The sequence below is a fragment of the Ursus maritimus genome, unplaced genomic scaffold, assembly GCF_017311325.1.
Source record: "Ursus maritimus isolate PB19 unplaced genomic scaffold, ASM1731132v1 scaffold_15, whole genome shotgun sequence".
NCBI lineage: Eukaryota > Metazoa > Chordata > Mammalia > Carnivora > Ursidae > Ursus > Ursus maritimus.
Genome location: NW_024423897.1, coordinates 50,605,253 through 50,631,299, shown reverse-complemented (window position 1 = coordinate 50,631,299; position 26,047 = coordinate 50,605,253). Strand labels below are relative to the sequence as shown.

At 40.3% G+C, this 26,047-nt stretch overlaps 1 pseudogene; it reads right to left on the bottom strand.

Moving 5' to 3' along the window:
• Positions 1 to 6,916: 6,916 nt before the first annotated feature.
• LOC103662256 lies at positions 6,917 to 24,053 on the bottom strand (annotated as a pseudogene).
• Between the last annotated feature and the right edge of the window lie 1,994 nt (positions 24,054 to 26,047).

The window sequence follows — 26,047 nt, the reverse complement described above, 5'->3', positions numbered from 1 at the left end:
AGATACAAACAGATGCCAACCCTCTCTGCATCTTGGAATTTGACTTCTAACCCATTTGATTTACAGTACTTGTCAGCGCCTTCCTCCTATCCAACAGAACTCCCAAACATAGCCCCTCCCAGCTAAGTCAACAAGATGAAACTGCACTCCAAAACATACTAAAATGCAAAACCAAGAGTTATAACCTGCAGCTATATACAAGGCTTCTTAAATGCAGGGAGTTTTGAATAGGTGGACTAAGTTAATACAATTAAAAAATAATTTTTGATGCTATAAGCATGAGCTCAATATGCTGGTGGGGGGATACGTGGTTGGGGGAATTGGAGGATCCTACAAATGATAGGCATTACAAAAAAGGATTGAGTGCAAACCACAAAACACTGTATTTTGTAAAATCAATAATTGCCAAGTGACAAGTTTTTGCATATTGGACTTTGAGAGATGGATGGACCTGACCTCAAAATAGCCATAGTCCAAATAAAAAGATAGGCACAAAGACATAAACATGTTATGCAAATTAAGAGTTATAGTAGAAAGATTAAAAGCATGATGGAAGTAGAGATATAAACAATTCTGCGTAAGAAAGATGATTGTCCTAAGAAAAAGTTTCTCAGAGTGGGTCATTTGAACTGGGCTTTGAAGGCTAGATAGGAGTGTGCCATGTTTGCTTCCATCTCAGCAACTAACAAAATCAAGAGGCTAGAGAAACTGCTGTGGATATCAGACTTAAGTATTAGGACTATAGAGGCAAGGAAGGGTGATTGAGAATATGATTCAGGTTCATAAGAAATAAAGGCACTGATAAGGATAAAAGTGAACCTACTACATACTGAAATACTGGAAGAGGAGCACTCCTCTGTTGGAAAAATAATCACCATAGAAGAACTTAGACCATTTAATTACCAAGAAGTCACTATTCCATCAAATGTGACCTAGAACCATGAAATAAACTAATCAGCCTCCAGAAGCCCACTGAAGCCCACCCCCAGTCACAGATACTAATGCTTTTACTTTCCTATCAAGTGAAACCACTAGATCTGTTACATTTGATTTGAAATATAATCCTAATACTTATGCTTGATTTTCCTATCCACAGCAAATTACAAATAACAAATTTAGAAATGTAAGCAGAGTAGGAGCTTTGCAAAACAACGGCTCACGTTCCAGCTCTCCTCCCAAAGAAACAGACCCAGTAATTTAAAAATCTTAGCAGTGGGGCGCCTTGCTGGCTTAGTCGGAAGAACATGTCACTCTCGATTTCGGGGTTGTGAGTTCCAGCCCCACATTGGATGTAGAGATTGTAGGTATTACTAAGAAAAATAATAAACTATTTTTTCTTAAAGTATAAAAATAAATAAAAATAAAAATCTTAGCAATAAGAGTTCATTTAAGAGCAAATTGCCCTACATGTAGTTTACTAAGCCACTGAAGGTGTTTGCCTTGTAGTCTTGCATAATCACTGGTATTCATAATGAAGGGCATTTCTCCAAGAAAAGTTTACAGCCTGGGCAATCTGCAAAGAATGAGGGACATGTTCAAAAGATTTCCTTCCAATATTGTTAATTACAAATTTCTATCACTTAAAGTAACCAGATTAAGAAGTTGGACTTTTTTTAAAGGTTGATTTATTTATTTTAGACAGAGAGTGGGGGGCGAGGGGCAGCGGGAAAAGGAGAGTCTCAAGACCACTCAGAACCAGATGCAGGGCCTGATCTCAAGACCCTGAGATCACGACCTGAGCCGAAACCAAGAGTCGGATGCTTAATTGACTGTGCCACCCAGGCATCCCTAAAAAGTTTTCTGAGACTCCTCTGGGCAGCCCTCTGTGTCCCCCTCCTGAGTGGAGCGGGGATCACGCAGGGCCCTTGTGAGCCTGGGCCACAGCACCCTCCTTACTCTCTCTGCTTGTCTCTCTCCACCAGCAGATCCTAAGTTATTGAGGCCAGATCATTTATATGCATATGAAATTTACAGTTTGCTCCCGGTGCTAAGTACAAATGCACTGGTATGTAATGGGTAGCCAAAAAAATTATATATAATGAACAAGAGAAATGAAGTGATTGTAGCACTTTCAAAGAAGATTTATGTTAAAAATGAATGAACCTTTAACTACATGAACAATTCTCTTACACTTACCAATGATAACTGAAATTGATTGATCATTTGCTGGGTCAGGCACCATTCCAAGCGCTGAACATGTGTTAATTTATTTAATCTTCACCACAGTGCTGTGGAGCAGGTGTGATTATCTTCATTTCTACTGATGAGAAAAGTAAGGCCAGAGACAGTGAATGGTGCCCATTCAGGCAGCTAGTAAGCCTCAGAGGCCATCTGACTCCCAAGCCCATCTCCTGAACTACTCTGCTATACGCCTCCCAGGCTATCTAATTCATAGCGGACCAAAAAAAGAAATTTCTGCTGCTAGAGGTGGCTTAAGATCATCAACGTAGTCTCACCACTTAAAAAAAAAAAAAAAAAAAAAAAAAAAAAAAAACCCTCCATGTTTAACCACGCTTCTACCCTCTGCTTCTGTGATTCTGGATCCATATACAAGTGAGATCATAAAATATTTGTCTTCCTCTGCCTGACTTATTTCACTTAGCATAATATCCTCAAGGTCTATCCATGTTGTTGCAAATGGCAGGATTTCTTTCTTTTTTAAGGCTAAGTGATATTCTATCGCATATATAGATCACATTTTCTCCATCCATTTATATATCTCGGCTATCGTGAATAATGCTGCAGTGAACATGGGAGTATAGTGTTAAAAGATAAATAGAGGCCTATTAAAAATGTTGAGTTTGAGCAAAAATCAATACTAATCTGGTAGCACCCAATCCAGCAGACAGAAAGGAGCTCTGAGAAGCTGTACAAAATGAAAGACTTTGACAGGCAGAAGGGAGCAGAAGCCAGATATACTGGGCAAAAAAGTGGGTTGGTTATTGAAGGTCACTTTCCCTTAGGCACTGGCAGGGGTCTATCTGCTGATCTGATCAGGAGATTCCTGACTGACAGGTTTAAGGCTCCACTTCCTGGAGAACAGAAACCATAATTCAGTTTTGGATTGGTAATGTGGTGTTTAGCATAAGAGACTCCATTTGGGGTCTGATGTCTTGTTTTTAATAGAGGTAAACTTGACTTTCATCCACATTTTTACATCTCTGCTCCTGAGTAGCAGGGAGTGTTAGGATAGGGCTCTGGGGAGGTAGGAGTGTTATATGCTTGACCTTTTGAGGTTGATAGAATGACATAACATGGCCATACTCTTTCAAAATTGTGTTTTGATGCCAGTGGCAGAGAGAAAAATCACAGAAATGAACGGTCATTAAGTTGAGTAAGTATGATACTTCCTAGGCTCTTACCTGTGTACTACCTAAAAAAAAAATATCTGGATGTAAAAGGCTTATTCACTTTCATGTTTCAGAGAATAATTCATTTAAACATCATAATTGAAAAATGGCAACACAAGCCTAAAACTCACCCTAATTCTGTGGTTCCCCACAGGGAGCAACTTTGCCCACTTGTGTCTTCCACGCCTAGGGGATACTTGTCCATTCTGGAGACTCTAGAGGCTGCATTTTAGGCAACTGGCTTGAGCAGTGGAAACTTGATCAAGGCAAAAGGGCCCTCGGTGACCCCCGAGCTGAATACACACAGGCCCATCAGGCAACCTACCCAAAATATCCACAGGCCCTGACTAACCAAGGGCTTACTTACAACCAGGCACAGGAAGAACGAACGAACGAACGAACGAACGAACGAAAGAAAGAAAGAAAAGAAAAAAGAAAAGAAAAAGAAAAGAAAAGAAAAGAAAAAGGAAACTGCATGCATCCGCATACCGTGTCACCTTCCTGCTTTAAATACGACCCCCATCCACTGCCTCCTGGCAGACAGCCTCTTCCTGCTGTCCTGCCCACCGCCCCCTTGTGGTGGATTCAATTAACTCCTAGCTCCTTTGTTCTGCCTTGGGTGAATCCTTTCACCACCCGCGCTGCTGGCTTCCAACCTACTGGGTTGCCCCGCATTTGGGGGCCCCTGTTCGATTGGGAGAGATATCACAGAGACATGTTGGGGTGTCACAATCATCAGGTAGTGCTTCTGGAAAGGAGTTGGGTAGAGAGCATGGTGCTAAGTCACTGACCATACACAGAACAGCTCCTTCAAAAAAACCCTGCCTGGCCCCAGATGTCAATAATGCCAAGGTCCCACCCCAAATAACTACAAAACTCTTCTGAAAACGTGAGTATAGGAGAAACAGTTAAAATTTTAAAAGCAACACCGAAAAGGAAATTATAAATTACACAAAGAAGGATATTCTGAAAAGTTTCAGAAGTAAAAAAGTGAGAAGTTAAATATTGAAGTTTCTTTTTTTTTTTTTTTTTTTTTTTTTTTTAAAAAGGGAAAAGAAGTAGAAACAATTAGGAAAGAAGGACAGGGTCCAAAGACCAATTGGACTGACAATACATAATACAAGAACACATGCTTAAAGAGCTAATTTAAAATAGATTGAAAGTAATGCATGTGCGAAAGGTAACTCCTCATAAACTGGTGAGAGTCACTTTTGGCTTATTTTTCATCTTTTCCAATGCTCAGTGAACAAACCTCCCACTGATTTCAAAGAATATTTTGGTTTTCACATTAGCTTTATGGAAGCTAAAAATTAGACGTGAAGAATTATGAACTCACAATGATTTAGACTTCAAAACTCCAAAAATAGAGGGACATGCTTATCTAATTTATGCTGAAATTCACGTACTAAACCACAATAAATATTTTGATGAGAGCAATGGGAATGACACCTGTATTTCTAGGAGAGGCGGTAGTAATGAAAAGGAAAAATTCTACTGGTAGAGGAAAATGTAATCCTCATAAAGTGGGTTTAAAAACAAAAACACTCAGAAGAAATCCCTAATTATCAGACATCAGGTTAGTAACTCTTAAAACAAAAACAAAAAAAAAATTAATAACACTGATTATATTTTTTCAGATTTTTTTTATAAGAAGGGGAGACAAACATGCCACCCCAAAATATACCTCTTTGGCCTAAAGGTTATCTTGAGCTAATTTTTTTTTTTTTTTTTTTTAAGAAAAATCAGCCACTGCAAAAGCTCTGGAAAATAAAGAGGTTACCCTCTCTTAAGAGGTATTTACATTTAGGAGGGATATCTGCATGTGTAAAGGTATTTCCCTCTGGTACCAGGAGGATGACTCTAAATCCCATTTGGAGAATCTTGTCAATGGAGAAGTCTTCCGTTTAGATCTACATAACAAGCTGCACTTATTTCCTGAGCTTTTCCTGGTCACCTCCCCCTAGCATCCTTCTGTCTTTAGCTTTAAGGTGATGTGTATGTGGTGGGGTGTCTCTCCCATGTATATACAGGATTAAACTTCTGTTTGTTCTCCTGTTAATCTTTTATTACGGGGGGAGGAGGGGAGTTCTCAGCCAAGAACCTAGAAGAGTAGAGGGAAAATTATCTTTCCTTCCCTACATATATTATTTGTTGAAATTCGGAAAAATACAGAAAACAAAATAGAAAAAACAGTGATGGCTGATGCTATAACCCAGGCATAACAAACGTGCCCTTGTAGTGTCGGGGCTTTTCTGTCCCTTCCAGAAACCCCTTCCCAGGAAGGGTCTTCAGTAAAAGCAGGAAAAGAGCCATAATCTCCATTGAAATAACAATGCAGCAGAAGGGGAGTCAAAGAGGGGTCTCGCTAAGAGAGCAAAGTTAGGGTATGCAAATAAAAGCTTTCTTTTTGTTTCATAAATGCTTCTCCCTGAAGGCCTGGAAGCAAGGGAGCTCTTCCCCCAATACCCTCGGCAAAGACAAAGAAGAAGAGGGGTTTTGGTGAGGGTATGGGGGTGGAGGGTGAGCCAGAGAGAGACTGACTGAGGCCTAAAGGAGGGGACAAAAGGACCCAGAATACCTTTTTCATAATAGGAACACCCTTAACAGAATATGAAATCTTCTCCACAGGCTAGTCTTTAGGAATGCATACTTATCAGAAAGATTTCCTTTAGTGAGTCAACTAAGTCCTGTAGTCCTCCCAAACATTATGCCTCAGCTAAGGGAAGTCTACTCTACAGGCAGCATATTTTGATCGTTTTCTTGTATCCTTCTAAAGTATACTTTTTAATGGTGAGATTGATGAGAGTGCAAAAGGCAAGCTGACACCCCACATACCACCCCTGCCCCCACCAACAGTGCAATATATGTGACATTCCTCAGGCATTCATGACTGCCCAAAAACAAAAGGCAGGGAAGAAACAAATGGTTAACTGATAAAGATCGCAGTCCTGCAGGACATGAAACTCCATCACAGTTTGTAACTGTCTTAATGATTTACAAGTAAAACACAAGCTTAATAATAGCCAGACCTCCAGGAACCTATAGACACAATTTCCTTGAGCCCCAATGTCATGTTCCCCTCCACAGGATGGAAAGCGCTATATAGTCAGTCACTCCTCACAATCCCAGTGCTACTTTTTCTGCCCACAGGTCCTGTCCCCATGCTAAAATAAAAACACCTTTTTGCACCATAAACCATCTCAAGAATTCCTTCTTGACCATTGTGCTCGATGACCCTGCCACAAGATGACACTACATTATATGGAGGTCCTGTTTATTTTTTTCTCCTAGGACATTTATTGTCCATTCTTTTCATTTTTCTCTGTTTGTCATTTGTTGTTTATTTTTTTTATATTTCAAGAATATTTGTATAAGCATAAATACAGAAATTTTTGTGTTTTCTGATGATTTCCTAAAGCGGAATCGCTACATGAGAACCAATAGACCAAGCAGAGTGAAATAGAAGCCGCACTTATATTAATGATGGAAACAGCACAAGTGTAAAACCAAACGACAGTCACTCTTTTGAAGCACCAAAGTAAATAAGAGTCCTTATTTTCGGTTGGTTACTTTGTTAATTCCGTAATAGCAGCTACAATGCCATTACTGTTGTTCTTCAGGGCTTAGCCGCCTTTGCGCTTGACATGTTTGCTTCTGACGTGATCAGTCCTATGGTCCAAATGTCCACATCTGTTTCCTTAACTTCCTTCTCTTCACTCTCTGATACAGTTGGAGTCTCTCTTTTTTTTTGAATGTTCTGGACAGGTTCACCTTGAACTTTGAATTTCTCAGCAGCTGCTAGCTATGCTTGCTGAGATAGGCCCCTGACCTTGGCTTCTTCCCCCAAAATCATGTGTGTCTAAAGCTGGGCTCTTGTAGACATATGGCCTTACGATGACAAAGGGAACATTCTAAGATTTCTGGATGGTGACTCTAATAACTTCTGTAACCTGTGGAGGACTCAGTTTGGACATGACCTTCCATTGACTTCTTTTCATTCTGACTTTCTTTGCTTTATTTTTCCTGCCTGGTTCATCCATTTCAGGGGCTGGTGCCAGCTGGGTTTGCTATGTGCTTGCCTGTGTGGAATCCTGTTCCTCCAGCTCTGATACTGAGTCACCAATGCCAGGCTCTGTCTGACCCTGTCTCAGTCCAGGGCCGTGGCGATTGCTGCTCTGTGGCAGGGACAGTGTTGGGAGAGGACTACTGACCCAAGATGGCAGCAGGAAGAGTATGAAGGTGTATGGAGATAACTTTTGATACCGTTGCCAAATGGCTTTCTAAAAGGAGATCTAAAATTACATTAAATGTCTCTTTCCAAAATACCTTGGATAGAATTCTTTTTAAAGCAGTAGGGTTGTTCGTATTTTGAATGTACTTTAATTTATTTAATAATTTAGGTTGTCCATTGTTTTTTATAGGATGTTTCTACTAATACATTTTGTTTGAGTGTTTCCATACAGAAAGTCTCTAGAAGTAGAAATCTAAAATAAAAGATAGATAGCATAGTTTAAATTTTGATAGATGCTGCCCAAATACACTGAAGACTGGTTTATTAATTTATCTTCCACCTGTTTTCCTTCACCTCCAAAAGAACAGGATATAATCCATCTTTTGAATATTTGAAATTATAGTGTGGACAGAGAGAGCACATAACTAGTCTTCTGGTATTTATTTGCACATTCCTGATAACCAGTGAGGTTGTGTTACTTTCTATCTGTTTATTGTTCATTTTTCCCCCTTTATATCTTTTGAATATTTTTTTAATTCTGAGTTTTCTTATAAATGTCTTATAAGGTACTTAGTATAGGTTGGGATACTAATCCCTAATGCTACATATGTAGCAAATATTTTTTTGCTCTGTCTCTTTGTAATTATGTCGCCAAGCCTAATTTTGTAATTTTTTCATAAGGGCTTGAAAAGTCTTCATATTCTTATTTTGTTTGGTACAAAGTTATGAATATGCTGACAATTCTTCTCGACTTGATATACTGATTTTTAAGATAGCTCTGAAAATCCCCCAATAAGTCTGTTGGATTCATATTCATTTAGCTTTATATTGAAACCCTCTGAACATGCTAATAATTATTAAGCTTATTTATTATTATATCTATATAATATAGGCTTATATTTTATTTGTAAAATTTTATATCTTTTAATGTGACATATATGTAATGTTTATATAAAAAAATATATATAATATATAATGTAATTATAATAATTATTTAGCTCATTCTATTGCCTAATTTGGTTTGGAATGATCTTTGTTTAGTTTATGTTTTCCATTCAACACAGCATTTGGTGCTGAATGGAGTGTGGGGAGGGGTGAGGCCTGGAGGAAGGGAGACAGGGAAGCATGGAGAAGGGAGGCCCGAGGACACACAGACCCACAGACACAGAGCTAGCCTGGCTCTCCAGGTGTGTGGATATGAGATCGCCAGATCCCTCAGAGGGCCTTGGAGACATGGGCTCCTAAGGCACCTTGCATCTTGGCTCTTGGGATGCTTACAAGCTTTGCATCAACAGCCCATCCCCAGAACTCCCACATTACAGCAGCATCCTGGGAATTAATTCCAGAGGCAGCTTCTCTCTAGGAGTGGAGTTGGGGACAAGAGAGCTCTTTTCCACCTGTTGCCTTTTCAGTATCTGGCACGCCAGCACAGTCCATGCTTTCTCCCATTCCCGCTAATTTTTTGGAGCTCAGGTTACAGTGTAGTAAGGTTGTAGGTTTTTCAGCTCTGTTAGCACTAACTATCAATCTATTACCAATTGCTTTCTACATTCCAGAATTTCCTGTTTTATTATGACATCAGCACCCCCACTGGCTTTCCAGTATCATATGGGTTTACTTATTTTTTATTATATTTTAATAGGGTTTGAAAAGACAAAGTCTTTATTATGCCTCTCATTATCTAAACTGGACCAGAATTCAAAAGCTCTTTAGAGAAGAAATTCGCCTATGTTCAAATTTAGGCTCTGTCACTTCCCAACTGGAAAGCAACTGGACAAATTACTGTGCCTCAGTTTCCTCATTTGTAAAGTGTGGATAAATGTACATGGTAGTGTCATACAGAGACATCTAGGACACTCTGTAAATGCTAGCTGTTGTTACTATTTTGTTTGTACTATGTATTGTGAGTTTTATTTGTAATAGTGTATGTTTATATATATGTAAATATAGGAGGATGTGTTACTTTTATGCTCTTCAATAATAAAAGCTAGCTCTTATATCGTGCTTACGGTGTACATTTTTAGCCCTTCACATATATTAATTTATGGTTCTGAAGGAGAAATCACAATGGCAATTAGAAAATATTTTTAACTGATAAAGAAAACACAACCTAATAAAACTTATGGGGTGCTTTTCCCATGATGTTTCCTAATTAGCTGTTGTTGGTGTCTTAAAAATGTTTTAGTTTCCATTCATTTATTTTGAATCTGGTTTCAATACTGAGCAAAGCCTCAGGCAGAGGTCTTATGAGTTATTACTTTACTAGGAATTAGCATTCTGGGGAGCAGGAATGAGGCACAAGGGGGTGAGGCAGGGCTGTCAGGAGAGTCCGCAGGAGTGTGGCTGTCTGCAAGTGGGCTTGCTCAGTGCCTAAGAGCCAGCCCTGGGGAGCTCTGTAAACTGCACCTCCGTAGGGTCTTTCTGGGGTAGGCGAGGGCAAGGAAAGGGAAAGAGTTTATCTACCAGTTTCCATCTTCTTCCTTCGTCTGGGATATTAGCCCCTCAGTTCCCAACCTTGGCAGAAATCCAAGTCAATAAGTTGGCCTGTCTCCAGGAGCTTGGCCCCTTACTTCCAAGCAGCTTCTGCAATCTCTGAAGTCTTCAAAAAGAATCTATTTTTTCAATGCAACCAGCTTTTGTTGTTCTTACTGATACACCGCTCAACCACAAATTCTACCATTGAGGTCAGAAGTAAAAGCTCACCTATATATTTTGATGTGTGATTTTTCTTTCATTGTCTCCCGCCCCCCCCAGGAATCAATAGTTTTCGTTTTGGCTAACTCTTGACCTAAGAATCATTAAGAAGTAGTTAGGTTTTTTTTTTTTTTTTTAATTGGTTTTCTGTTGCTTCAAAACAAATTCTACACAACCCAGCAGATTTAAACAACATATACTATCTCACCATTTCTGTGGGTCAGGAATCCGGGCACAGCTCAGCTGGGTGGCTCTGGCTCAGAGTCTCTTCCAGTATGCTGTCAAGGTGTCAGCTGGGATGGAACTCATCTCAAGGTTCAACTGGAAAAGGATCTGCCTCCAAGCTCACTCACAGGTGGTTGTTGGCGGGATTTCGTTTTCCCACTAGATGTTGAACAGAGGGACTGAGCTCCTCCCTAGCAATTGGCCTGAGATGCCTTGCATTCCTTGGGAGGGGGCAGCTCAACGGCAGCTTATGTCACTAACTGAGCAAGTGACAAGGGCCAGAGAGAGTCCAACAAGCAGGCAGTCAGTGTTTTGTAACCTAATCTCTGAAGGGCTATCCCATCGCTTTTAGTGTATTCTATTCATTAGAACCAGGTTTCTAAATCCAGCCCACACTCTTAACCTTTTTTTTTTTTTTTTAATGTTTGAAGATTCTCCGGTTGTGTTTGGAAAAGCCCGCTCACCTCTACAGAAAGGGAAAATGGCAGACACCGCACATTCACCGCCTTCCCAGGGTCTGGAATATAGGAACATAATGTACACTTCCCCACTCAGATGCACCACGACGGACTTCGAAACAAAGGTCACTCGTGGGAAGAAGCTGGGCGGCAGCAGTGGGAGCAACTACATCCAAGCACCAGGAGCAGTAGGAAGCGGGACACCCGGATCCCACACTCAGTCCTTCTGCGGTCCAGGCTGCAACCTCTCTGCCTACCGCCCGCCCTGCCTCCTTCCTGGTTACCACGACTCCAAGGCTGATTCTGGTACTTCCTTGCAGAGACTGTGAGCTAACAGCTATTTGTACGTCAATTCTCTCTGGTTAAATGACCCAGAGTTAGTTTCTTTAGCTGCTTGCACGGAAGAAATCTGAGGGCTAGGATGTCCTCATCTTTGTTAATTCCATGTCCTCTAGTGTCTTCATCCCAATCAGCGGCTCTCTGCTTCACCTCCTCTCTTTGCATTTTCCTTTTGCTCATTTTTATTGTATTTCTGTCCTTTCCGAAATATTTGTGTTCTCTTTCACCTAATGATTTTTCGACAGTACCGATTAGTCTTCCAACGGCAATTTTACCTTCATAATTTTATCTTAACATTGTTTTCACTCCTCTCTATCTCATCCGGTTATCTTTCATTTCCGCCTACCTCTCAGGTATATCCCTACTCGTGCAACACTGGGACTTTCATCTTGTCATCGGTCTCTTATTTCACAGAAATCATGTACTCCTACACTTTACTGAGCATGGAAGTGAATGTTTCCCCAAATTAATCTCTGGTTTTCACTGTAAATTTTTTAAAAGATTTTACTTGTTTATTTAATAGAGAGAGAAAGAACACCCGTGAGAAGGGGGAGAAGCAGAGGGTGAGGGAGAGAGAATCTCCAGCAGACTCCCCACTGAGTGTGCACCCAATGCAGGGCTCGATCTCAGGACCCTGAGCTCATGACCTGAGCTGAAACCAAGAGTCCAACACTCAACTGCCTGAGCCACCAGGTGTCCCCACAGAAAATATTTTTAAATGGAGACTCATTTTCTCTATCTTAAGGGCTATGTTCTTTATCATGTAAAATGTGGATAGAACCTTCTCAGAGATCAACTCTTTCGTGGTCAGATTCCACTTGAGCGTGATCACGGTCCACTGGTTGCTGCTAGAATCTTCTGGGATTTCACCTAGAAAGCATGCCCACATGCATGGCTCCTAACAGTTTTTACCAATTTGGATTAAATAAAAATTCTCATAAGAAATATGATATATTCTTTATAGTGTTGACTCTCAGGGAACTTCAAAGGTAGAATAGGTTGCTTATAAAATAAATTAATGATATAAAAAAATTCCACCACAACATGATCAACATCAACTGACAAATAGGAAACTGCAAAAAAATATTGGCAGTATTCACGTAAAGGTTAATGTCTCTAATTATATAAATATATATAATGGCTACTACAAATGTTATTGATTTATTATAAATTATTACTAAGAAAAAGGGGCACCTTGGTATCTCAGTTGGCTAAGCATCTGCCTTTGGCTCAGGTCGTGATCCCAGGGTCCTGGGATTGAGCCCGGCATTGGGCTCCCTGCTCAGTGGAGAGTCTGCTTCTCCCTCTGCCCCTCCCCCACCCCCACTCATGCTCTCTCTTTTCCCCTCTCTCTCTATCTCAATTAAATAAAATTTAAAAAATATATTAAAAGAAGAAAAAAGAATCCTATGAACACAGATAAAGGTCATGAATAGGCAATTCTCAGAAAGAAAATATAAATATTTTTATTCTTATGAAAAGATAGTCACTGAAAAATAAGAGAATTGCAAATGAAAACTACAATAAGATACATTTCTTACCTATCATATCGGCAAAATGCTGTGACACTGAGTGGGCAAGGGTCTGGAGAAATAAGCATATGATACATTATTATTGGTGGTATAACTTTTATATAATCTCTATAAAATTTGTCAATATGTATTAAAATTTAAAATGTGTTTATCTCAGCCATTCTGTTGGAGTGCTTTTATCCTACAGATATACTTACACATGTGCCTAAAGACAGTATAGTAGACTATTAATTGTGGCATTTCCATGGCAGCTAAAAAATAAAAAAAACTTAAATATTCATCAATAGGAAAATGATAAAATAAATTATAATACATCATATAATGGAATTCTATGCAACATTGAAAACAATGAGGAAGCACCAGTCGTTGTAACATAGAATGATTGACAACATAAGCTGGATACAGTGGGAAAAGAAAACAGGGTGTTTGAGAGTCTTTATATCATGTAATCATCCAAATAGGAGAAATAAAACAGAGGCACCTGCCTAATGCTTGTGTGTGCATTGCCTATCTCTACAAAGGTACAAGAAACAACTCAGATTGTTGACTCTTGGAGAAAGCACTGTGGGATAGGTGAGCAAGGCTAGAATATAGGGCTACATTTTACTATATATCCTTTGTAACATTTGATATTTGACCATATGCATCATTTCAAAAATACAATAATTAAGGTCTTCATGCAGGTGCATAATACCATTACCTATTTTTTACGCACAAGTTTTGTTTCAACTGTTTTGCTTGTCTTATTTTTAATGGTAAAAGTTGAGACAGGAATAATACGGCTTTTTACAGTCTCACAGGTTTGTTTTTTTCTTTTTTTAAGATTTATTTATTTATTTATTTGACAGAGAGAGACAGCCAGCGAGAGAGGGAACACAAGCAGGGGGAGTGGGAGAGGAAGAAGCAGGCTCATAGCGGAAGAGCCTGATGTGGGACTCGATCCCGTAATGCCAGGATCACGCCCTGAGCTGAAGGCAGACGCTTAACCGCTGTGCCACCCAGGCGCCCCTACAGTCTTACAGGTTTTGATCCTAAGATTCTCAGGCAATCTTGTAAGATGAAAAAAGACTATTAAAAAAAAAATGGAAGCAACATTTTCTGCAGAGGTAACTTCATTGGAGAGTAAAATAGTTTTGAATAATAAATGGCTGACGCTCAACTAGTGGTCTTCTGAAATTAAACTTGATTCAGACCTTGAACCGATTACATTAAAAGTGTCTGTTCAGTCAAGAGGATAGACACTCAGGGCTCCATATGCGTGGACCCACAGAGCACATATGGTACATTCCTTTGGCTTCCTCACAAAATATCGGGACTTTGATCTTTCCTCTGAAACATTTCACCTGCGTTGATGATTTCACATAAAAAAATAATCTTGGTCTTAATCTTGCATTTTCTTTCATTTCTTCCTCTTTACCAGTTAAATTTAATTGCTTTTTTTTTTTTTCCCATCCAAATGGGAGTTTTCTCTTTATTCAGACTTCTGGACTGAGTTCATAATGTGCAGTTAATGCAGAGCAGTCTTTGAAGCAGTATGCCAAGATTTTGATAGGATTGGAGTTTTATGAGTAAGCGTGGCTGCTTCATTTGTAATATTGTATTTAGGAAAAAATTAAAAGACCTTGAAGTCATTTTTCTCTCTAATAGACCAAGTATCAACTGAGTTAAAAACAGACACACACACCTTCTTCTATCTATTGGGGTGGCCATGCTGAGAGAGTTCAGAAACGTTTTCACTCAGAATAAATGACACAATATCGGTCATAAATTTATAATTGTTGAGGAAGGAATTCAATTTCAGGAGGAGCGTATCAAACCAGTCTCTACTTTCGTGCAGACTGAAATTTTCCACTCTTAAAAAAATGTCAAGCGTTGTTGACTCCAGATCACCTGGATTTATAATCCCCCCATCTCTCCTGACAATACCTCCTTCTCTTCCATTTCTCCAGGAACGAGGAGGAGCAGATGAGGTTGCTCCATGAAAGATTTTCAGGAGATTTTCATCCATTCAACATATTTCCTGAGGGTTTCTGTGGGTGGCTTCCAGACTGTTCTAAGCTTGCCAACCACAGTGTAAACAAGACAAAGTTCCTGCCTTCGCAAGGCTAAATCCTAGAAGGGAGGGCAGTGACTAAGCAAATCATCATACACAGTTTCAGAGAGTGATAGCTGTCTGTCTTCCATCACTGTTCAATCCCAAAATTCAGTAACATAAAATGGCAACCACTTCTTTGCTCATGATTCTGTGCGTTGGCAATTTGGGCAGGCCTCAGCTCGGAACAGTTAGCTGTTCCAAGCCATGTCAGCTGGGTTCATGTATTTACTTATAGTTAGTTGGAAAATTGTCTGTAGGCTGGCTGGTCCCAGAGAGCCCATTCACAAGTCTGCCAGTTGGCCTGGGTTGTAGGCTGGGACACCTCAGTTCTCCACCACCTGGCCCCTCCAGCAGGCTAGCTCACATATTCATTTTTTTTTAAAGATTTTATTTATTTATTTGACAGAGAGAGAGAGACAGCCAGCGAGAGAGGGAACACAAGCAGGGGGAGTGGGAGAGGAAGAAGCAGGCTCCTAGCGGAGGAGCCTGATGTGGGGCTCAATCCCAGAATGCTGGGATCACGCCCTGAGCTGAAGGCAGATGCTTAACGACTGTGCCACCCAGGCACCCCTAGCTCACATATTCAAATAGTGGTCTAAGAATTCTAAGCCCAGCAAATGAGGACAAGACCTAATACACAGGAATTTTAAATCTATGCATGTGTCATATTTGTTATTCCCCTATTAGCCAAACACATCACTGGAGTGAGGCCAAAGTCACTAAGAAAGGTGCCTGAACAAAGGCATGAACACAAACAGGAAAATTGTTTCACCCATTTTTGCAAAAAAATAAATAAATAAATAAATATATATATATATATATATATACACACACACACACATACACACACACATATAATATATAATTATTAATATTACATATATATATATATATTTCACATATATCATGTACCAAAGATCCCAGATTCAGGCATTTTCTTGCAAGTCAAAGGCTGTCATGAGGGCCTGCTTACATTTTGCTTCTACATGTCTCAAAGTCTATTTTTTTAAAAAAAGGAAGTTTTCTTCCTCATTGGAAATGCTGCATTAAACAAAATTACACAGTGATTATTAGCATTAGCCTCATTATCAGCATGATTCAGGGCTTGCCAGGGAGTTTAATATGCCACCATGCAATGGGAATTCCTAAAATGGGGACTCTCCCTTGTACTTCACAGACTTTTTCGACCACAAAGTATCTCCCAAGACAGATGCTATCTGATTCTGACAACTGTTGCTGTCAGGAATGTGGATCCCATATAGCTAGATCTTCCAGGCTTTCAAAAGAAGCAAGAAAGTTTATTTTATGTGAAATTTCTGATTTTTAGATATTGACAACTTGTTTAAATGTCTTTTAAAGATTCATTATAAATACTTGTTTTAATAAGCAAAATACAACTGCAAATCAAATTTGACTCATTGGTGATTTTATGCAGAGGCCCAAGGAGTCTCTTGGGAGAGAACTCATGTCAACGGAAGGCAGAGCGGAGGCTTGGATGTTTGGCCTCACAGGAGACCTGGCCTTAAAGGCAGGGCAACACAAGAATGAACATAAGCCAAAGAACTGTTCTCCATCACCTCCATAGGTATCAAGAGCTCAGAAAATGAGTCTCCGGTGAAAATACTGGTGGCCTAAGCTCAGTGACCTCATCATCAGTAAAGACCCTAGGACAGCATGTCCCAAGGAACCAGCAGGAGGGGAAGCCCAATTCTTCCTGATAGGCCCACCTGTCACTGATTTGTTGCTTGTCAATTGTACCAGAGATGGGGGAGAAGCAGTTTTCCCTCTTGGCTTTCCTAATGGAAGCACACTTGTTCTATAAAGCACATTGGGTCCATTTCATTCCCCATCTGCATTATATATATATCCTGGACCCCACCTTTTCTAGCATTAAATGCTGCCCTCCCCATATCTGTTTTATGCTTCCATCTCTTTTAGAGTAAATTGTACTTTCCAAAATTATATGTCCACATGCTCTAGCACGATGTGACCTTGCCAACCCCCCATCAACAGGTAGAGTCCAGTCCCTTTCCCTAGACTGGCTTTGTGAACCTCCTGGAAGCAGTATGATGGGGGAGAAGTGACTCTGCATGGCTTCAGAAGGCCTTACAGCCGCTGCCCATTTCTCTTGGGTCCCTGGATCTACTGCAGAATTTCTCAACATCAGCACTATTGACATTTTGGGCTGAACAATCCTTTGTGAGGAAGAGTGGGTGGGGGTTGTCCTGTGCATTATAGGGTGTTTAGCATAGTGGACCCAACTAACCGAACTGCTGACTGAGGACCACTAAGTCATCTCAAAGTCACCAGAAGCAGAAGAATTAGCCAGCTGGGCCATGCCTGAATTCCCTGCCTACAGAATCTGTGACATTTACCTTTCAAAAGGCTGCTGTTTTAACCCACTATTTGGGGATAGTTATGTAGCAATAGTGACTAGAACACCTACATCGATGGAAGTGAAATATAATGATATTTTGCTATTTTAAGAAATAAGGAAATTAGTATCTATTCGTTGTCCTTGGATGCTCCTTTTAATTTTCTAATTTGCTGTACAGCAAATGAAGTTGCTTTCATTCATTTAACACATATTTATTGAGGACCCATCTTTGTGCCAAGATAGAAACGCATAAATAAACATTTTGTAATTGTTATATCTGTATAATTTCCTGCTATCTACACAACACTCTCGGTTTTGTGAGTTAGTGACCTTCAAATGACCTTCACTCTTGGGTTTCTTTCTTCTTCTCATTCTAGTCCCCTTTCTGGAACTTACTCCTCCTTCCCCTTTTTCCTCCATCTCATGCACATTAGGACCCAGTCCACCTCCTCTGCAAAACCTTGTCCTGTGCATTAGTCAAAATGATTTCTATCTCTTTTTTGGTCTTTCATATTTTTCCTCCTCTCCTTGCACTCCAAGTAATATAATGTAAATATAATGTAAATATAAAAGTGTATATAATGTAAATAAATATAAATATAAAAGTAAAGTAAATATCAAAGTAAATATAATGTAAATATAAATATATATAATGTATATTTATACATATAAATATATATAATGTATATTTTTATATATAAATATAATGTAAATATAATATAAATAAAAATATAAAAGTAAATATAATGTAAATAAAGAAGTAATATAATGTAAAAAAAAAGATGATAATAATCATCTTTACTTGGTAACTGGCCTTTCTTCCTACTTCAGAGAGAAAACAGAACCCACAAGCATGGAATTCTGTTAGCTGCTTCTAGCTTTCTGAGCCCACAAACACATCTGCATCTATGATACAAACAACACAGCCATACGTCCTGTATTAGGGTTCTCCAGGGAAACGGAACCAACAGGAGATAGAGCTATAGCTATAGATAGGAGAAGATTTATTATAGGAATCGGCTCACATGGTGACGGAAGCTGAGAAGTTCTACAGTCTGCCCTCTGCAAGATGAGGCACCAGGAAAGCCAGTGGTATAATCCAGCCTGAGTCTAAAGGCCTGAGAATCAGGCCGATCGATGGTATAAGTCCCAGTCTGAGTCCAAAAACCTGAGAACCAGAGGTGCCGATGTCCAAGAGCAAAAGGTAGATGTCTCAGCTCTAGCAAAAAGAGAGTGAATTCGACTTTCTTCTGCCTTTTTGTTCTAGGCAGGTCCTCAGTGGGTTGGATGATGCCCTCCCCACCCCCCAACCCACATTAGTGAAGGCAGTCTTCTTTACTCAGTCTACTAACTAAATGTTAATCTGTCCTAGAGACACTCCCACAGACACACCCAGAAACAATGTCTGACCAGCTATCCGGGAACCTTTAATCTCATTCTAGTTGACACATGAAATGAACCATCCCACTTCTTAGCTCCGTTTTCATTGAACAAGTTGTTCTGTCTTCAGTTGAAAGGCTGAAGCTTCTTCAGTCACCCAGACAGTCCCCGATTCAGTGATTCCCCAGCGCCAACCACTCTGCTGAGCCCTAAACTCATAGATTCAGCTGCCTCCTGAACATACCCACTTAATTGTCCCTTACATATCTCAAACGCCCTAGGTTTAAGACCAAACTCATTATTTGCCTATTTAAACATGTCCCCCCTAAGGTCTCCATCTTGGGGAATAACACCACTCTTACTGGAGCATCTGACAAAGCCACCATACCCTACCAATGACTAGACCCTAAGGATTCTGCCTTCCTTAATTAGGTCATGTCCATCAACACTGACTCTGCCTTAGCTCAGACCCACATCATTTCTCCCCTGGACACTTGCAGTCGCCATGTAATTAACCCCCATCTCCAACTATGCCCTCTGCTAACCAGTCTCCACTCTGCTGCCAAATTCATTTTTCTAATATAAACATTTCAACATCTGGATGACATGATGAAAAATCTCCCTTGACAATAAAGTCCAAGTTCCTCAGTCTGGCAGACAGGGCTTTCTGGTCTGGTCACTACTCATTTTTCCCGTCTGACCTCTTGCTGCATCATCCCCTGCACTATCCCCTGGCCACGCTAAATATGTTTACAGATCCATGAAGACATCATCCTCTCCCATGTCTATGACTCGCCAATGTGATATTTTTCTCTATTAGTGTTTTTCTTTCTGGTATATCCTTCTCCTATCTTACCCCTTTCTTAATTGGCTATCGTTCAATTAGTTAGGTTATGCAACTATGAAGAGATTATTGCTGTATTTAGGAGATTTGTTTGTAATCCAGCAAAACAATGAAAATATTAGTATTTAGGTATCTGGCATTTTCTGATTATTAAGATGATTTGTCATTAAAATATATTTATCGTTTTTGTTCCCACATACCTAACGTTTCAAAGCAAGTTTAGCAGCTGATTTATCTTATTTATCTACTCACTTATTCTCTCTTTCTCCCCACTAGAATATATGCTCCATGAAGCCAGGGATCTCAGTTGTGTTGTTGCTATAGATCCCATAGGCCCAGAGCAGTGCTCAGAAGAGGGTAGGAGTCAATCCTAATGTACCAAATGGAACAATGAATAAATGCTCAATCTTAAAGAACTCAGGCCAGTTGTCTTTGGGTAGCCTTTTTTGATGCCCCTAAAGAAGGATGGTATTGGATCATCTTCTCTTGTGACCCATCATACCCTTGGGTTTTCTCTATTACAGCAGGTAGAACAGTATATTGTGACTTTCCATAGCCCTGTCTCTTCCTGAGGCCGCCCTGCAACCTTATGGTCACCTCCTTGAGAGCAAGGACTGTGTTTCTTATGTCTGTATTTGCAGCTTTAAGCATAGTGCCGGCATAGAGTAGACGTGCAAAACATGCCTAAAACAATTAACCCTGTTGCCACAGGAGCAATCTATGCACATTCTTTGTCTCTTGTGCTGGCCCGCCAACACCTGGAGAAAAGGAATTCTGTCTTCCCAAACTCTTTCCTACTGCCTCCTACCATGCTGTTCACATTCTAGACACACAATAAATGTTGAATTAAATTACCATTAGTGTTTCATATGCTCAGATAAACCTAAATGGTGTTCATCAAAAACAACAAGTTGTTCATTTTTCCAGTGCTGACCAACAGCATGATGCCATGATGCTGAAACAGATGGTTAGTGGCAACTTTTATAATGATATGAAATGCACTCTTTCAAACATCAAATTGCCATAGAACTTTTGGCATCTAGTCCATAACCAATAGTCTGCACTGTTTCTGTTAGGATTTTGTGCTAAGGTGCTCATTACCTTCAATCAGGACCTCCTAGAAGGATAATTCTCTATGGCCAGAGTATCCAATCTAGCACAACCTGGATAAAATAGCCTACAGAATGATTCAACTCCTTTTCCTGCCACTGCATGCTCACCAAGCCTATGCATTATTTATTGGTTGGGTTATAGAAAGTAGAAAATTCCCTGGTCTGCCTTCTGGACAGTGTTTACTTAGTCCTGAAAGATTCTGACTCTGAATCTCTTCTTGTGAGATTTCACACGCTTTGGAACATTACCCCTAACCTACTAAAATTATAAGCATCAACATTTACCTGTTTGGGGCTATCGCTAATTTTTTTTAAATATTATAAACACCCTCACACCTAAAATGAGATTTGGGAAGAAAAGAGGGTTTTCACATGATTTTGAGGAAAGACTGCTTCAGCTGTTGGCTTATTTCATCCAAATTATGTTTAATTTTTTATAGTTTCTAGTGTATATAAAAACACTAGTTTTTTTATAGTTTCTAGTGTATATAAAAACATGTTCACTTTTACTAATCCAAGGGTTAACATAACCTATTGATTATCGTGTAGAGGATATAAATTCCAATCACAACAGAGTTACACTCGACCGGATTAGATTCTAAAGTCAGTCAAGATGATCTGGCAAAAATCACGTGTAAAAAAATTACCCTTGACAATCACTCAAATGAAGGTAGACATTCTTTCTCTCCCAATCCAAGGCCCCCAAGTCGCTCTCACATTCCCAGACTGCTGCTTCATCAGTTCCACACCAAATGAAGTTCCTGACTTGCATGTAAAGCCACTCTGTATGAATAACGTCTATCTGCAAAATAAGAATCATTTTCAGCACTGTACGATGATCATATAACCAGGGCCCCCAGGACCAACAAGAGATTCGTCTTTCTTTTCATTCTCATTGAAGGTACATGGTCTTTGATGGAATAGCAAGCAGAATCATTACAATGTTCTATTTCTTTCTCTCTCTCCTCTTCCTCCTTCTCTTCCTCCTCCTCCTTCTTCTCTCACTCTCTCTCTCTCCTTCTCTCTCTCTGAGATAATTCATAGAAGTTAAACTCACCTATTCTGTGCCTGCACTGGAAGTTTTCTTATCTGTTCTCAATAGCTTATTACAAAACCAACCGTAACCAAGAGCTTATCTGTCTACTCACCTCCTTCCAACAGTTGCCCATTTCTGATCATCACAAGTGTGATTTCTGTTCTGGAGTTCTGAACTCCCTGTACCCTGGTCATATAAGAATTAACTGGATTTGTCTATTTCTTCCAGGTTTTAATGAACACAGAAGAGAGTCCTGGTGGCATTATCTGTGGTAGTATTTTCAGGACACGGTCCATTTTCTCACAGCTAATGGCATCCCCGATGGTACACATCTGAGGAAATCTGTTGGGTATTTGGGGTATGGGAAATGGTCTGTTCACTTACAATGAGGGCTTCTTTTAAGAGATTTTAAGTTCTGTCTCTGAGGATATACTTTAATTTGCTCCCTAACTGAGCTTCTACACATTTAATTAAAACTTCATCTGGCATCTAGCTGTGTCCAGCTCTCACTGAGAGGTCCACTGCTAAGACAAAAGAAGGACAAGAATTTTTTAAAAAGTAATGCGAATAAGATTTGAAAATCCTCACAGATGAAGTTGAGCAGAAGGGACAGGGCTGAAAATATACAATCTCTTTAATCCTCTCTACCGCCTTGAAAGATGCTATTTTTTCCCCATTTCATAGAGGAAGAAACTGAGGTTTAAAGATATTTAATAACTTACCCCCGGGCCACACAGACTGTAAGTGGTACAGCAGGGATTCGGACCCAAATCTGTCTGGCTCGCATTCACTAAGCTTTCATTAGACCACATAATCAGTGCTATTCCTGAATCCCATGGTTTCGCCTTTGCCAAAAAAGGTACTTATTTTTATAATACTTTTTTCCTAATCAAGCCGTGAAATTTGTAACTACTGATTCCTTTCAAAGATTTCAATACGATAAGTGAGAGTGCTAGACCACTCCAGCTTCTGAAAAGGACATAAATGTTGGATAAAAGACAAAACAACAAGAAATCAATTCTCAGGCCAGGAGGAGAGGTCAGAAGAGCACACAGTACAGCCTGTGTGCTCAGGTCTTTTGCCCAAACAGATGCCCTAGAGTTTTCGTTTTTACAGCCTCGGTGGTTATAGAGGACAGAATATAAGGTCCAGAGTTGGCCCAAGTGTGAGTCCTAACAAGTGATGGTCCAGATGAAGATGGGATTCCAAATGGTTACACCCTAACATAGGGGCAAACCAGAAAGCAAGACCCTACCCCCTGGTTTGGGGTACTGTCTCAACCTTTAGCTCTGAGCAGATCACGGGGAAAAAAGCACCGAGAATTTGGAGATATCAGTTAGTCCTTGTGAGAAAGTCAACCCTAATTCAAACTACCTGTGAGATCCCCAAAGCCTCAAGCCAAATAATCATCGAGAATCGGGTTTTCATCCAGTGAGGATACCACCTGATGGAAGAGATATCTGGAAATGTTTGGGGAGTTTTTTGAGTTCTCATTATTCCTGGGAGCACCACAGGCATTTTTCAGGTAGAAGCAGAGACAGGAAGCCTCTATAATAAAGAAATGTCCCACCCAAGATGCTAATAACACACTCCTTGAGAAACACTGGTTTAACGTCAATAGATGGGCGACACCACAGGGAGTTGAAAAAGCGCAGTGGTATGTGCCTGGAGAAACCCATCTTTATCTCAGATTTCACATTTTTTCACAATTCCCAAGGAAAAATAAAATCATAGTCAATAATAAAAGAATAAATTAGAAAATAAGGTACAACCTAAAATTGCCACACACACACCCCAGCTCCCCTCTCCCCGCCCCCCCCATCACCACCAAGTGATTGCACTTTGGTGCTGGTTCCTGAATGAGGAGTAGGCAAGAGATTCTGCGGAGTCACCCACCAAACATACTTGCCACTGCCAGCCCCAGCTGGCGGTGACCCTGACCCTGACCGTCCCCACACCTGCACCAGGCCCTGCTGGGCTGGAGGGCAGCCTCCTGCAGCTGACAGTAGAGCATTCGGACCCAGGCAGCAGCAGCTGTGGGGTCAGGAACAGAGCGGGAGGCTGAGCGGGGCGCAAGGGCTCCGGAGAAGCTGTTCTGGAGAGGCAGGAACCCAAATTTCCACCGCCTCAGAGTCTCCACAGAATAATTCTCTAGTCTTCTGCCAGGTAAGGAGACCCAGAATCAAGATTAAAATGGAAGGAGGAAGGGGACCTGGGGGCAATGGATCTCATAAATACTTGTAGACAATCTCTGTCTTCAACCTCAGGCAAACCTTATTTTCAGAGGTATACAGTGTTTTCCATTTATAAAAAACTGACATTTCTGGACTTACATGACTTGGCTTTCCCTTCCCGGCTTACATTTCGACTTCCCGGACATTGCTAATTCAGTCACCACCTGCAACTTCCAACTGCACGTTCAGTGGCTCCACGTAGATAGCTTGAAGTTAGCCATGGGGGGAGTATTGACACCACAAGAATTGGCAAATGCTACAAATCAGGGTTTTGGGGTTTCCTCCCAGGGAGAGTTGATTCTTAAACATTTAACAGCACACCACCAATGGCAATCCTAGTTGTAAATTTCTCTGGCCCTCAGTCTGCCCATCTGTAAAGTGGGTCTAACACTTCAGCTTTTCTTTCTTCTCAGAGATGTTGAGACTTACCCAAGATAAGGACAAGAAAGATGTTCAACTATTCAAATATTGAGTAACTTCTGACAGTATAATCAGTTTTTATAATCACTAACATTGATTATTAATGACACATTTCCTTTCTTTTCTGAGAACAGGACAGAGACTGGACATACATAATCTTGGCTGGCTCATTCATAACTTGAGGAATTAAGATAATAAAATAACATTCAGAGCACGGAGGACCATAGAGGAAGGGAAGGAAAAGTGAAGGGGGGAATCAAAGAGGGAGACAAACCATGAGAGACTGTGGACTCCAGGAAACAAACTGAGGGTTTCAGAGGGGAGAGGGGTGGGGGGAGGGGGTAGCCGGGTGATGGGTATCGAGGAGGGCACGTGTTGTGATGAGCACTGGGTGTTATATGCAACTAATGAATTACTGAACACTACATCAAAAACCAATGATGTACTATACAGTGGCTAAATGAACATAATAAAAAAGATTAAAAAAATAAAGTAACACATTCGCAGCTTAAAAAAAAAAAGTGAGTAAATCTCCTATCCATTTTCTTTAGCAAACTGAAAAAACCCTTGAGCAGAATCACAGACAGAAGAAAACTAAATTGCTTTTTACTACCCTCCACCCTCTTCCACTCTGTAGGAAAGTCAAAGAATTTCTTTCTGAAAGATTAAAGCATTCATCTAGTCTGAAGGTGAAAAAAACCTCCAACTGTCTGTATAATACATTATTACTTTATATTTGTACACAAATATATTTCACAAAGTGAATCTATGTGCCTTATCTTACTTGATCCAACTAACATCTATTTTTATTTTAGAGCCCAATACGACTCTCCCCTTGCCTTTTTTCCCCTTCCTTACATATAGAGTAGAGGTTCTCTGATAAAATACAGCCTGAATTTCAATTTCAAGTGCCGAGTAAGGATGCACAATGACTACATATAGATCCATATCTGGGGCTTTGTGCTCTGTGCTCCGAACACCTGAATTAACATCAACTCTGTGTCCCTCATTGAAAATAGATGTTGAATCAGGACAGTGTGGATATTTATCATTGTGAAGAAATATGTGTAAGGTAAGCAATTCAGATAACATTAGAAAACTACAGAACAGGGGCGCCTGGGTGGCACAGCGGTTAAGCGTCTGTCTTCGGCTCAGGGCGTGATCCCGGCGTTATGGGATCGAGCCCCACATCAGGCTCCTCCACTATGAGCCTGCTTCTTCCTCTCCCACTCCCCCTGCTTGTGTTCCCTCTCTCGCTGGCTGTCTCTATCTCTGTCAAATAAATAAATAAAATCTTTAAAAAAAAAAAAAAGAAAGAAAACTACAGAACAGGTGCTTTTATAATTTATGGTGTGCTTTTGAGAACATGAAGGAGGGGACAGACTTTGTCCCCTGGCAGGCGCTTCAAGGGCAAGTCAGGGCACAAATAAGCAAGTCAGGAACAAGCATCAGGAAGGAAGGCGGGCTTTGCAGATCAGGAACTACTAGCTTTCAATCTTGTTTCTCTCCTCCTTGTGAGAGAATTTTACTTGAGGACTGGATTCAAAAGATTTGTTGAAACATAATTCTGAAGACAAATTTGCAAGCGATGGACTTTGCCAAGAAAAGCCCAGGACAAGTATGTTTTTCGCACGTAAGGAACAGCCTCGGAAAATTTGTAGGGAGAAGGGCAATGTGAAGATCTGGAGAAAACGAAGTCAAGAATATGCATGGGCAAGGG